Source organism: Sus scrofa, chromosome 6, assembly GCF_000003025.6.
Source record: "Sus scrofa isolate TJ Tabasco breed Duroc chromosome 6, Sscrofa11.1, whole genome shotgun sequence".
In the NCBI taxonomy this organism is placed as follows: domain Eukaryota; kingdom Metazoa; phylum Chordata; class Mammalia; order Artiodactyla; family Suidae; genus Sus; species Sus scrofa.
In genome coordinates this window covers 126,096,466-126,108,670 of record NC_010448.4, presented here as the reverse complement: position 1 = coordinate 126,108,670, position 12,205 = coordinate 126,096,466, and positions in this window count along the sequence as shown.

Below are 12,205 nucleotides of genomic sequence, written 5' to 3'. Positions count from 1 at the left end.
ACTAGAGCTGATCAATGAATGTGATAAACTTGCAGGATACAAAATTAATACACCAAAATCTATAATAGTTCTATACATTAACAAAGAAAGATCAGAAAAAGAAATTAAGGAAAAAAATTACATTTACCATCACACCAAAGAGAATCTACCCAAAGAGGCGGAAGACCTGTACTCTGAAAACTATAAGACACTGATGAAGGAAATTGAAGATGACACAAACAGATGGAAAGATATGCCATGTTCTTGGATTGAAAGAATCAATACAATTAAAATGACAGTACTACCCAAGGCAATCTATAGATTCAGTGCAATCCTTATTAAATTTCCATTAGCATTTTGCACAGAACTAAAACAAAAAAATTTTAAGTGTGTATGGAAACACAAAGCATCATGAATAGCCAAAGCATCTTAAGAAAGGAAAATGGAATTGTGGGTACCAGGCTTCCTGACTTCAGACTATGCCACAATGCCACAGTCATCAAAACAGTATGGTACTGGCATGAAAACAGAAACATAGATGAATGAAACAGCATTAAAAAGTCCAGAAATAAATCCACATACATATGGTCAATTATCAATGACAAAGGAGAAAAGACAATTAATCTATGACAGTGGCGAAAAGACAGCCTCTTCAACTAATGGTGCTGGGAAAACTAGACAGTTACATGTGACAGAATAAAATTATAACACTCTCTAACACCACACACAAAAATAAACTCAAAATGGATTAAAGACCTAAATATAAGGCTGGATACTATAAAACTCTTAAAGTAAAACATAGGCAGAACACGCTTTAACATAAATTGCAGCAATTATCCTTTTGGAGCCACCTCTTAGAATAATGAAAATAAAAACAAAATATACAAATGGGACCTAATTAAACTTACAAGCTTTTCAATAGCAAAGGAAAACATAAATAAAATGAAAAGACAACCCACAGAATGGGAGAAAATTTTTTAAAGAAAGATACCAAAAGGGATTACTCTCCAAAATATGCAAACATCCCATACAGTTTTATTTCAAAAATAAATAAATAAATAGATAAACAATCCAATTAAAAAATGGTCAGATCTAAACAGACATTTCTCCAAAGAAGACAGACCGATGGCTAAAAAGTACATGAAAAGATGCTCAACATCACTAATTATTAGAGAAATGAAGCTCAAAATTTCAATGAGATACTAACTCACATCAGCAAGAATGACCGTTATCAAAAACTCTACAAACAATAAATTCCTGTTGTGGCTCACGGGATTGGGAACCTAACATAGCATCTGTGAGGATGCAGGTTCAATCCCTGGCCTCACTAAGTGGATTAAGGATCTGGCATTTTTGCAAAATGTGGCTCAGATCCAGCATTGCTGTGGCTGTGGCACAGGCCAGGAGCTTTAGTTCAGATTTGACCCCTAGCCCAGGAACTTCCATATGCCACAGGTGCTGTCATAGATAGAAAGCAAAAACAAAATTAAACAAAACAAAAACAATAAATGCTGGAGATGGTAAGCAGAAGAGGGACATCTCCTAAACAGTGGTGTGAATGTAATCTGGTGCAACCAATATGAAGAACAGTATGGAGCATCCTTAAAAAATTAAATATAGAACTACCCAGAAATCCCACTCTTGGGTGTATATCCAGATAAAATCGTAATTTGAAAAGACACTTGCATCCTAATGTTTAACTGCAGCACTATTTACAATAGCCATGACATGGAAGCAACCTAAATGTTCATCAACAGAGGATTGGATAAAGAAGTTGTGCATATATACAATGGAATATTACTCAGCCATAAAAATGAATGAAATAATTCCATTTGCAGCAACATGGGTGGGCCTCAAGATTATCCTATTATGTGAAGTTAAGTCAGAGAAAGATAAATATCATATGAGGTCACAAATATGTGGAATCTAATTTTTAAAATTGATCAAAATAAATTATAAAACAGAAACAGACTCAAAGATTTCAGAAACAAACTTATGGTTACCAAAAGGGAAATGGGGGGATAAATTAGAAGGTTGGGATTGACATATGCACACTACTATGTATAAAATAAATAGGTAACTAGGACAGGGTAATCTACTTAATACTGTGCAATAACCTCTATGGGTAAAGAATCTGCAAAGGAATGCGTGTATGTATATGTATAACTGATTTACTTTGCTGTACACCTTAACAGGTCTGTAAGTCATCTATGCTCCAATAAAAGAAAAAAAAGACAAGGGTGCTCTGCTAGATTAAAGATACTAGTGGCAAAGGTGAGCTGGTAATGTTTCATACCCTTCAGATGAGGGCCAGATTTACAGGATTTACTGATTCCACTTTGCAAATGGAATCAAGGCAATTTTAAGCTACCTGTGTGACATCAAATAGCTCACAAACTTCTTTGTGTACAGTCATAGCCACCTGTGGCATGCCACTGCTTAGCAGATATTGCCTGGGTCAATGTGGTTCTAGATTAATCCTGGAGAAACCAACTCTAAAAGTTACTTGAATGTCATTTGGGAAAATATTTTGTCAGTTTACCAGTTAATAAAATGAAAAGGTAGACATTCATTGCTGAGATAGAAGCAGGTTACAGAATAGCATAAATCATGATCTCATTTTGGTATAAAACGCCATATATAGACATAGATGGATACGCAACAAGGTGCTAACAATGGCAACTTCTGAGTGATGAGAATGTGCTGGTGTGGGGTTTTTCTTCTCTAAAATTCAGCAATACACCTCTACTGGTGTGCTAACATTTAGCTGTAATGACAGAAAAATATTTTTAAAAGAGAGGATAAATGAAGCAAAAAGAACATTTTGGAGCAGGGAGGTATCATGATGGCTAGTGTTGAAGGAGTGGATGTGTTTTCTTTCATCCTTTTAGGAGCCCTTTTTGGCCACGAGTCCTGATTCAGGCATCTGAAAAAGGCACTGCCTGCATTTATAGACGTTCACAGATAAAATAGGAATGCCAAACTCATAAGCGTTCCCTTTCTTTCAAGTTTGCTATGGCTACTGCAGCCCAGTCTACTATGAATTCTCCCTTAGCTCCAGGCTGAAAGCACTTTCCAATCTGTTCACTCAGTCACTCACTCCTTCACTCTGCCCACTGTTCTTAATCCCTGGCTCCTTGGCAGGCATTGAGCTTGGAAATATGGATGCATGTGCCTTGGTAATTCACTTGGGATCCACTTTATTCCCTTTATTATTCTCCATTATGAGAGTGTTTTGAGGACAAAGGCCATCTCTCGTCCCTTAGTTTCTGTTGCAAAGTTCAGCACAGGACTATTTACATACTAGGTAGTCATAAAACAATTATTGACTACTAGATGGACCAACAATGTAATTGTAACTTCCAAAGGCAATAAATATACCAACCAGTACAGGACATTGGCTGGTTTTTGACCATGTATTTCCCTCAGTACAAAAATGTAGATAGATAGATAGATAGATAGATAGATAGATAGATAGATAGATAGATAGATTATATGTAGATTATAAGGATTATAGGTAGTGTTACATGTAGATTTAGGTATATATTCGAGCATTGTCTCTCAACATACACATATTTCTTTAGCTATGAATTATATACAACTTACATATCACCATGCTGCACAATACATCTAAATTTTTCTTATTCTTACATGATAAATTAATTTTATTTCTATACCCTCTGGAAAACACTGGACTAAACCCAGCATTCCTTCTGCCCTGTTTTCTCCTTTTTGCCCCCGTTCTCCAATTCATATAGACAAGTATAAATTTCTCATAAAAAGGAAGATATGGGAATCATGGCCACCCTCAGTTAAAGGCAATTTCCCCAGCCTCTTCCCTCTCTCTCCCCTACAACCAGAGGAAATATCACCGAATGGGCTTGCTCAAGTACATCCTATTCGCACACACACCTCTACCTTTTCAATCTGGAATGTAAGCCGGGTAAATATAGCTTAGTTAGTTATCCACTGCATAAGTAATACCAGCCACCACGTTGCAGCTTCTAAATGACTCCAGATGTGCTCTCTCCACGTTTCCAGAGAGAAAATAACTTTGAGCTAGTGTCATTTTAGTAGAGAGCTAACTCGGTGATTTCATCTGGATGAAATAAGGAAGAACTATCAGGACCTGCCTATTACCCATGCAGGTAAGATAGAAATAGAAACATCCTCTCCTTCAAATTGGACAGCCTCATGCTTTACACTCCAAGACTCCGGTTTAACATCAAGATGTCTCAGGCTTTAAATGAAATGTCAAATATAATTTGGTTCTGGATTCCTGAGATAGATGATTGCCCTTGGAGAAAACTTGATAACTCAGTGTTCTGGTGTCAAACGTGCATTTACCTGACAGGGCACTCTATAAAGCTGTTTACCCTCACTCTCCTGCCACCACATAAAAGCCTCAGCCAGCCTGATGAGCCAGGCTCCATTCCTTGCTTTGTTAGGCATGAGACTCCACAAAGAAAAAAAATTTTTTTTTCATCTTTTCTAGGGCCGCGGGTGCAGCATATGGAGGTTCCCAGGCTAGGGGTCTAATCAGAGCTGTGGCCGCCGGCCTATGCCAGAGCCACAGCAACACAGGATCCAAGCTGCACCTGTGACCTACACCACAGCTCACAGCAACACCAGATCCTTAACCCACTGAGTGAGGCAGGGATCGAACCTGCAACCTCATGGTTCCTAGTCGAATTTGTTAACCACTGAGCCATGATGGGAACTCCAAGAAAACTTTTATGTCCATGAGGCAAGGGCCTCTGTTCAGAGCCCTCCTTGAGAATCTAATCTGCACAGAATATGAAAGCCCAGTATTGAAATGCAGAGACTTTGAAAATCTTTGGACACAATTGGCCACTCCCATCACAACATAGCCCACAGAGCCTTCTTTCTGAATCCCTCATTTTACTGCCCCAAGCTTGGCATTATGTTTCTTCATTTGTGAGAGAATCAGACTCAGTACCAAAATCCAACTTTAAAAAAAATTAAAGAAAAAAATATATAGCAGCTTGCTTTTTTAAAGCAAAAGAAACTCACAGCTTAAACTTGGAAAGACTACAGGGCTAGTATTTGCTAAGCAGCTGTTGGACAGTGGAGATAGAGTAGTGAATGTGATCAAAAGATTGACAATCTGGTCAAAAGAGATTTTTGAAATCTTACATAGTGGATAAAGAAATCTGAATTATGAATATACATAAACATTTTGATGTAATTTGTTTGTAGCCAAAGGACTTTCTCACTGACACACAGCAGTGTCAGAAGTTCCAAACTTCAGCCAGTGTACTGAATCTGAAGATTGCCATAAATTGTTTTGGTGGTAGGAACAGTGAACCATCTTGTTAACAAACATACCAACTGCCCCAACTGAACATTTAAAGTGAGCCTGGTAGAGTTCCTATTGCGGCTCAGTGGAAGCAAATCTGATTAGCATCCATGAGAATGCAGGTATGATCCCTGGCCTCCCTCAGTGGGTGAAGGATCCAGTGTTGCCGTGAGCTGTGTGTGGTGTAGCTTGCAGATGAGGCTCAGATTCTGCACTTCTGTGGCTGTGGTATAGGCCAGCAGCTACAGCTCTGATTTGACCCCTGGCCTGGGAATCTCCATATGCTCCAGGTGAGGCCCTAAAAAGATAAAAAATAAATAAAAATACACAAATAAATAAAATGACCCTGGTGGTTCTGATCAGTTACCTGTGCCCTCAGACCAACAAGAGAAGTTGCTACAGTTTGAATTATGTCCCTCAAAAAACTTGCATAGAAGTCCTATCCCCAGTACCTCAGAATGTGACCTTATTTGGAAATAGAGTCTTTACAGAGATAATTAAGTTAACATGAGTGTGGACAAATCCTAACCTAAAACAAGCAGTGTCCTTATAAAAAGGGAAAATCTGTACACAAAAACAGACATGCACAGAGGGAAGATGATGTGAAGACATGGGGGAAAATGCCATGTGACATGGAGGATTACAGTGATGCATCTGCAAGCCAAGGAATGCCCAAGGCCATGGACATAGTCCTGAGTGAGGAGGGCAGTAGACATTAAGTTGCCGTGACTATTTAGATGAGTCCATGTCACTGAAAAGTAGTAGACCCAATAGCTTACATGCTTCTGTCGCTGCCCAAGACCCTCCCAAAATATTTACATGAACTTTAGTGGATGTTTCAGCTGATCTGCAGGGAGCCCTAATAAGACTAAGATCCAATTTCCTGCTGGCCTGGCAGGATAAGGGTTCAGAGACTTATTCAATCTGAATTAAAGTACATAAAGTCTAAAGGAACATATCTGGCACACTCAAATGATCTACATACTTAATTAATGTTATAATTTAAAATTATCTAGGTCAGTACATTGGGTATGATTTTTTTTTTCCTTCTGAATATCACTAGATTTAAAATGCATGGCATTACTGAGTATTGCCTCTTATGGTGGTAACTAACGGCTTAGCATGAGTTAATCTACCTGCTAGGTGGCTGTCACCTTGGAAACTGAGAAGCTGAGCCCCAAGGGATGGGGCAAGCTGGATTTATAGACTTAAATAACAATTCCAGATAACAAGAGAAGAAATAACATAGTTTGTGATTGATTGCCAAATGAGTTGCAAACAATATCTCCTCAAAAATAAGAGCTCTCTGCATTTCCTCAGTTTAGAGTTTTTAACAGCATTTTCATATACGGGCTTCACTGTCTTACTGAGGTGGTCAAAAATGGACTGTGGCCACTTTTGCCACTAATTGACCACTCTCTGTCACCCCTTTATAGGGGAACATAGAAGAGGAAGAGATTCAAGAAAACAAGATAACTGGATAGCTAAGAAAGATGTAGGAGGATAAAATTTTGAAGGTAAATGGGATAACCAGAGGGGCCCGGACAAGGTTTTTTCCTCCACCCAGAGCCCTGAGTCTTACACAGCCAGTCCATTCCCAGGCTCTGTCTCAAGGTCTTTCTCTAGCCAGCCCTCCTCCGCAAGTCTTTCCTGCCCAATGTAGGCCTTTGTTATTACATTTCTAGGCCTGGCACAAGCCTCTTAACTGCTTGTTCTTCCTGCCCCCCTCCCTTGGCTCCTTTTGATTAGTGAATGATATCACACAAGCCCCTACCTACAGCTTTTCAGTGGCCCCATGTCTCTAAGCTCTGGCTCCAGGTGGCCTCTGTAGTTCTGACCCTCCCCTCCCACTCAGACCTGACTTACAAACTTGCTGTGCTTCAGGTTCACCAGACTCTATCATCAGGCTTGTCCTTGTGCCCCTGCCTAGAGCTTCCTCCTCACTGTCCTTCCAGAGCTCCTCCTGGATGCCTATGGCCCTCCTGCCTCTTCCTCTTCTTGAAATGGTTTAGTGCCTGGTTCCATTAACAGTTATCAACATGTTTCAGAATATCTTTTATTTAATGGGATGCATCCTATTGTTCTAGAATCTAAGCTAAAACCAGGGAAAAAAGAGAGTATTCACACATTCTAAAGAGAAACTGAGACCACCAAGGCATCAGGCTATAAAAGAACTAAAGAAATGTGAAAGGAGTTTCAGGAAATAGAAAGTTCTTGACTTTTCTAAACCAAGGGGCTGGAGAAAGGGCTTGAAGAGCATTATTGGTAGATCCTGGATGTGGTGGCAAGAATGGGAGGCTGGAACCCCCTCTCCAGCAGAGTGTTACCCTTGCCACAGAAACTCACGTCTTGCAGCAGCCTGGGATCCGAATGAAGCACTGGGTGTGCTTTCTTGGGAGAGACTGAGTTGGGAACATATGTGGCCAGAAAGACTGAAACCTGCTTCCCACCTGGAGGACTCAGAGCATAGGGATGCCTAGAGCAGCCCAGGATGGCAGTGAGAGGGCAGAAGGCAGCATCAGAAAAGTGTTGGGCTTGCTGAGTGTGTGATATTTCCCTATGGACCAAGTCAGTGACTCAGAGGATGGCTGAGCAAGAGGCATCTTGATGAGATCCTGCCCAGGAGGGCTGGGATGCCTGTAGTTTAACCTCAGAGGCAGCCAGGGCCATTCAAAGAATATGACCCTTGTGTTAGAAAACTGCACTGCAGAAATCCCCATGTTGGAGGTGGGGTGGCGGTACTGGACAGCATGTCCTATGAACTACCTATAACATGCCTTCTATGGCATTTGGACACCTGCTACAGCCAAGCCCATGGATGCCCGCTTTACAAACCATCATCAATGTGATTGTTATCACCCTTATCCTTGCAATTTCTCATGCCTAACCTTTCCTTTCCTAGTCCCCACCTCCAACCCTGGAGGACCATTAAGCAGAACCAGGGAAGGTGACAGAGAAAGAACAGTCCCCCCCTGCCCCGCCCCAGTGACCAAGACACAAGTCAAACCTTCTCTGAGTGATTCATTCTCTGAGTGAATAAGGGAACTTTTAAATTAGATGTGATCTTGGACAGAAATAGGTTTTTGGATACCCAAAAGGGACTTTACATTGTCAAAAAGAAGTAAAAGGGATTTTACAGCTATGTAATCTGCCCAAGATGTCATCAGGAGGCAAGAAGGGAAATGAGATAAAGCATGCTGAAGGAAATGGTAAGATAATAACAAAGCTGTTTCTGTTTATACTCTACAAAGTTCAACCCAAGTAATAAATCCATTTCATTTTTTACATAAATATATATAAAAATTGTACATATGTATAAATGTGTGTATATATATATATACACACACATATATATGTATACACTCATAATATTTTAGTCTGTAGTTTCTTCAGAAAAGAAGCATACTCATTCCTTTTTATAACTTCAGCCCCTTGCACACTGCTTATGATGAGATGAACTGGAGGGCCAACTGGGTGGTGTATACAAATGTGCACTGTCTGGTGCATCCACTAGTGTCAGGCTGTCAAACACAGCAGCCAGGGACACACTTTGCTTTCTCTTCCCACAACAGTCACTTGCAATCAGCACTATGAATCCAGGTGGAATCCTAAGAAGGCATGGAGTCATTTCATCCTCCCAACTCTCCTTGTCTTCCAAAGGCCCACAGAGATGCGGTGATAAATCCTATGCCTGGGGACATGCACTCATATGTCACTCACCCCCTTTGTCTGAGGATTTCTACCTGTCAGCTGTGTCCAAATGACAAATGCATTCAATATGAAAATGGAACCTCCCAAGTCATCTTTTACAAAAATGACTTCGCTGCACAACCAGGTTTATGTGAAGTCCTAGCGATAAATGATATTTTGACAGTAGAACTTGAAAGCAAAGTGGGCAGAGAGGAGAAGGAAGCTTTGGAGTTTTTCCCTGAGTTAGCTAATTAAAGGTGTTGTTCAGGTTATCTATGGCTATGCAGCTAACTACTCCAAAATGCAGTAGTTTGAAATGACTATTTTATTTGGATGGCGCTTTTGTGGGTCAAGAATTTAAAAGAGGCTGGACTGGAAAATTGAGCTCTGACTCATGTAGCATCTACTGGGGTAGCTGAGGAAGAAGGATTCACATCCAATATGGTATCTGCTTACTGCTCCAAGGCCTGGGCAGGATGCCTGACAGCTGATTCTGGCCAATGCCAGGGAGCCCAGCTGTGGCTGTCAGCCAGAGAGCTGACCCTTGGTCTCTCCATGTGGTTTGGCCCTCTTGCAATAGGTGGCCAAGTTCCAGAGAAAGCATCCCAAGAGAAAGTATACCAAAAGACCCAGCAGATGCTGTTAGATTTCTTGTAACTAATTTCAGAAGTCCCATCATTTCCACCACATTCTTTGGATCAACCAGTCAAGTCACTAGGGGAGCTAAATTAGACTCCATCTCTCAGTGACAAGAATAACAAAGAATCAGGGGCCAATTTAACCTATCACTGGGATATTGAGATGTATTTCACATGAAGGAGGAATCCCCTTCATCTACTCCTTCCTTCACCTCGTCTCTATATGAACATAGCACAGAACAGACATGATAATGACATAAAAGCCAGGCCTTCCTTCTGCCCAGAGTAAACTCACTGTTCACACCTTGAGCAAGTCAATTAACCTCTCCTGTGTCTCAGAAAATGTTGGGTTTCCCCAGATTTCAGTGAAATCAGAGGTCACATGCTTGAGAATCAGGCAAGCTAAACCCAGCCCACAGGCTTACTCAGTGTGAACATTGTCTTAATATACATATACATACATAAATACGTAGGTATAAGTGTACACATGTACACACATACACACATATTGAAGCATATATTTACTTAATTGCCATATTTAAAATTTGGATGATGCCTTATAGATCTCAGAACATCTAGCAACCCTGGACATTCATTCTAACATGGCAAAAACTGCCTGGAACTGAGGGTCAGCTGCTGTCTTCAGAGGGGGCTGTCACTCTCTGGTGTGCACATGTCACTCGTGCGTGCCTCAGGCCAGGACCAAATAGGCATCAGAGTTTGCTTCTCGACAATATGGTGTAATGATTAAGAGCACACAATGCTGGCTTTAATGGCATGTATTCAAATTCCAGCTCTGCCATTTATAAGCTATGTGCCCTTAGGGAAGTTAACTTAACTTCTTCCTGCTTTAGTTTCATTGTCTGTCTAATAAAGATTATAACAGTGACTTGCCTCACAAGGTTTCCTGAGGATTAAATGAATTTACATATATTATATTAATATAATATGATAATTAATATATTAATAATATATAGAAGAGTGCTTAGTATATATTATCATCTTTACAATACCGTAATCATAGTAGGAATCAAATGAAAGGATTAATGTAAAATTACTTCAAAAATGTGTAGTCATTATACGCAAGTATTAGATTATTTTACTTTTATTACTTTTTATTACATTACTGCACAGATGATTTTTGATAGGTGATTTTTCTAGGTTTCTCTAGAATACTTTCAGAGTAAGAAACTTATCTCCATTTGTGATAATCTTATGATAATTCATTTCATAGTTAATAGTTTTATTTTTAGAAACTATTCTTTCTTAAATTTTTGGAAACTATTCTTAAATTAAATTTTAATTAAATTAAATGCATTTATTAAATTAAATTTATTTTAACTTTAAATTTAATCTTTAAATTTATTAAATTCTATTTCTTAAATTAAATTTTTAGAAACTATTCATTCTTAAATTAAGCCTATACAAAAATTTCTATAACATACCTCCACGTAACTGAATTTTCTCACCTCTGTGAATTTACATAGGACTTATTTTCTGTATATGTCCTTTGGCATTGATTTCTTATTTTCTTACTAAACTAATTTATTCTTTCTTCAAACATACATCATGTGTCAGGCATAGTACAGGGACCAAAAATGTAATACAGACTAGCGACCAGCTTATACACAAAAGAAGATTATACATCAGTGTTCTTGCTGACATGTATGTGAAATGCTAGATGCATTAGTGGTTTTGTTCTTTCCTGCACAAAAATAAAGTGATATTTTATTTCTCCCATTTATTAAGTGCTTCCACAAAGCTTAAGAATTGACTTTCAGAAGAATTCTGTGAAATAAACTTTATAATTCCAATTTCACAGATGAAGAGTCTGAGGTCTGTGCAGTACTCGCTCCAGGCACCCCCTCAGACCCAGCTCTAGTTCTAGAGAGAGGGTTAGGCCCAGAGTACGCTTGAAAAAGGGGTCCAATAGATGAATAAACTAGATCTGAGCCAATAAAGAGTTTGAGAAGTTCTGGCCAACACTGTTCCCAAAGCTGAGTAGCTAGTTCAGTTCAAAGAAAATGGAGCCTATTAGAAAATAATGCATCTACATTGAAAGAGTAAGAACAGAGGGCTCCAGAAGGAGCATTTCCAGGAAAACAGGGAAATTATGATCTGTCTGACATATTTGACTCTATAAAAGCTTGAAATAAGAAGCCATGGGGTGGAATATTACTCAGCCATAAATAAGAATGAAATAATGCCATTTGCAGGAACATGGATGGACCTAGAAATTATTATACTAAGTAAAGTAAGTCAAACAGAGAAAGGTAAATATCACATGAGATCACTTATATGTGGGATCTAAAAAAAATCCAAATGAACTTGTTTACAAAAAAGAAACATATGCACAGATTTCAAAAACAAAGTTATGGTTGTCAAGGGTGAAACTTAGGAGGGGAGGGATAAATTAGGAATTGGGGATTAATATATACACAGTACTACATATAAAATAATTAACAAGAAACTACATGTAGTACAGGGAACTCTATTCAATATTCTGTAAAAACCTATATGAGAAAGAAATCTGAAAAAGAAAGGATACATGTCTATGTATAACTGAATCATTTTACTG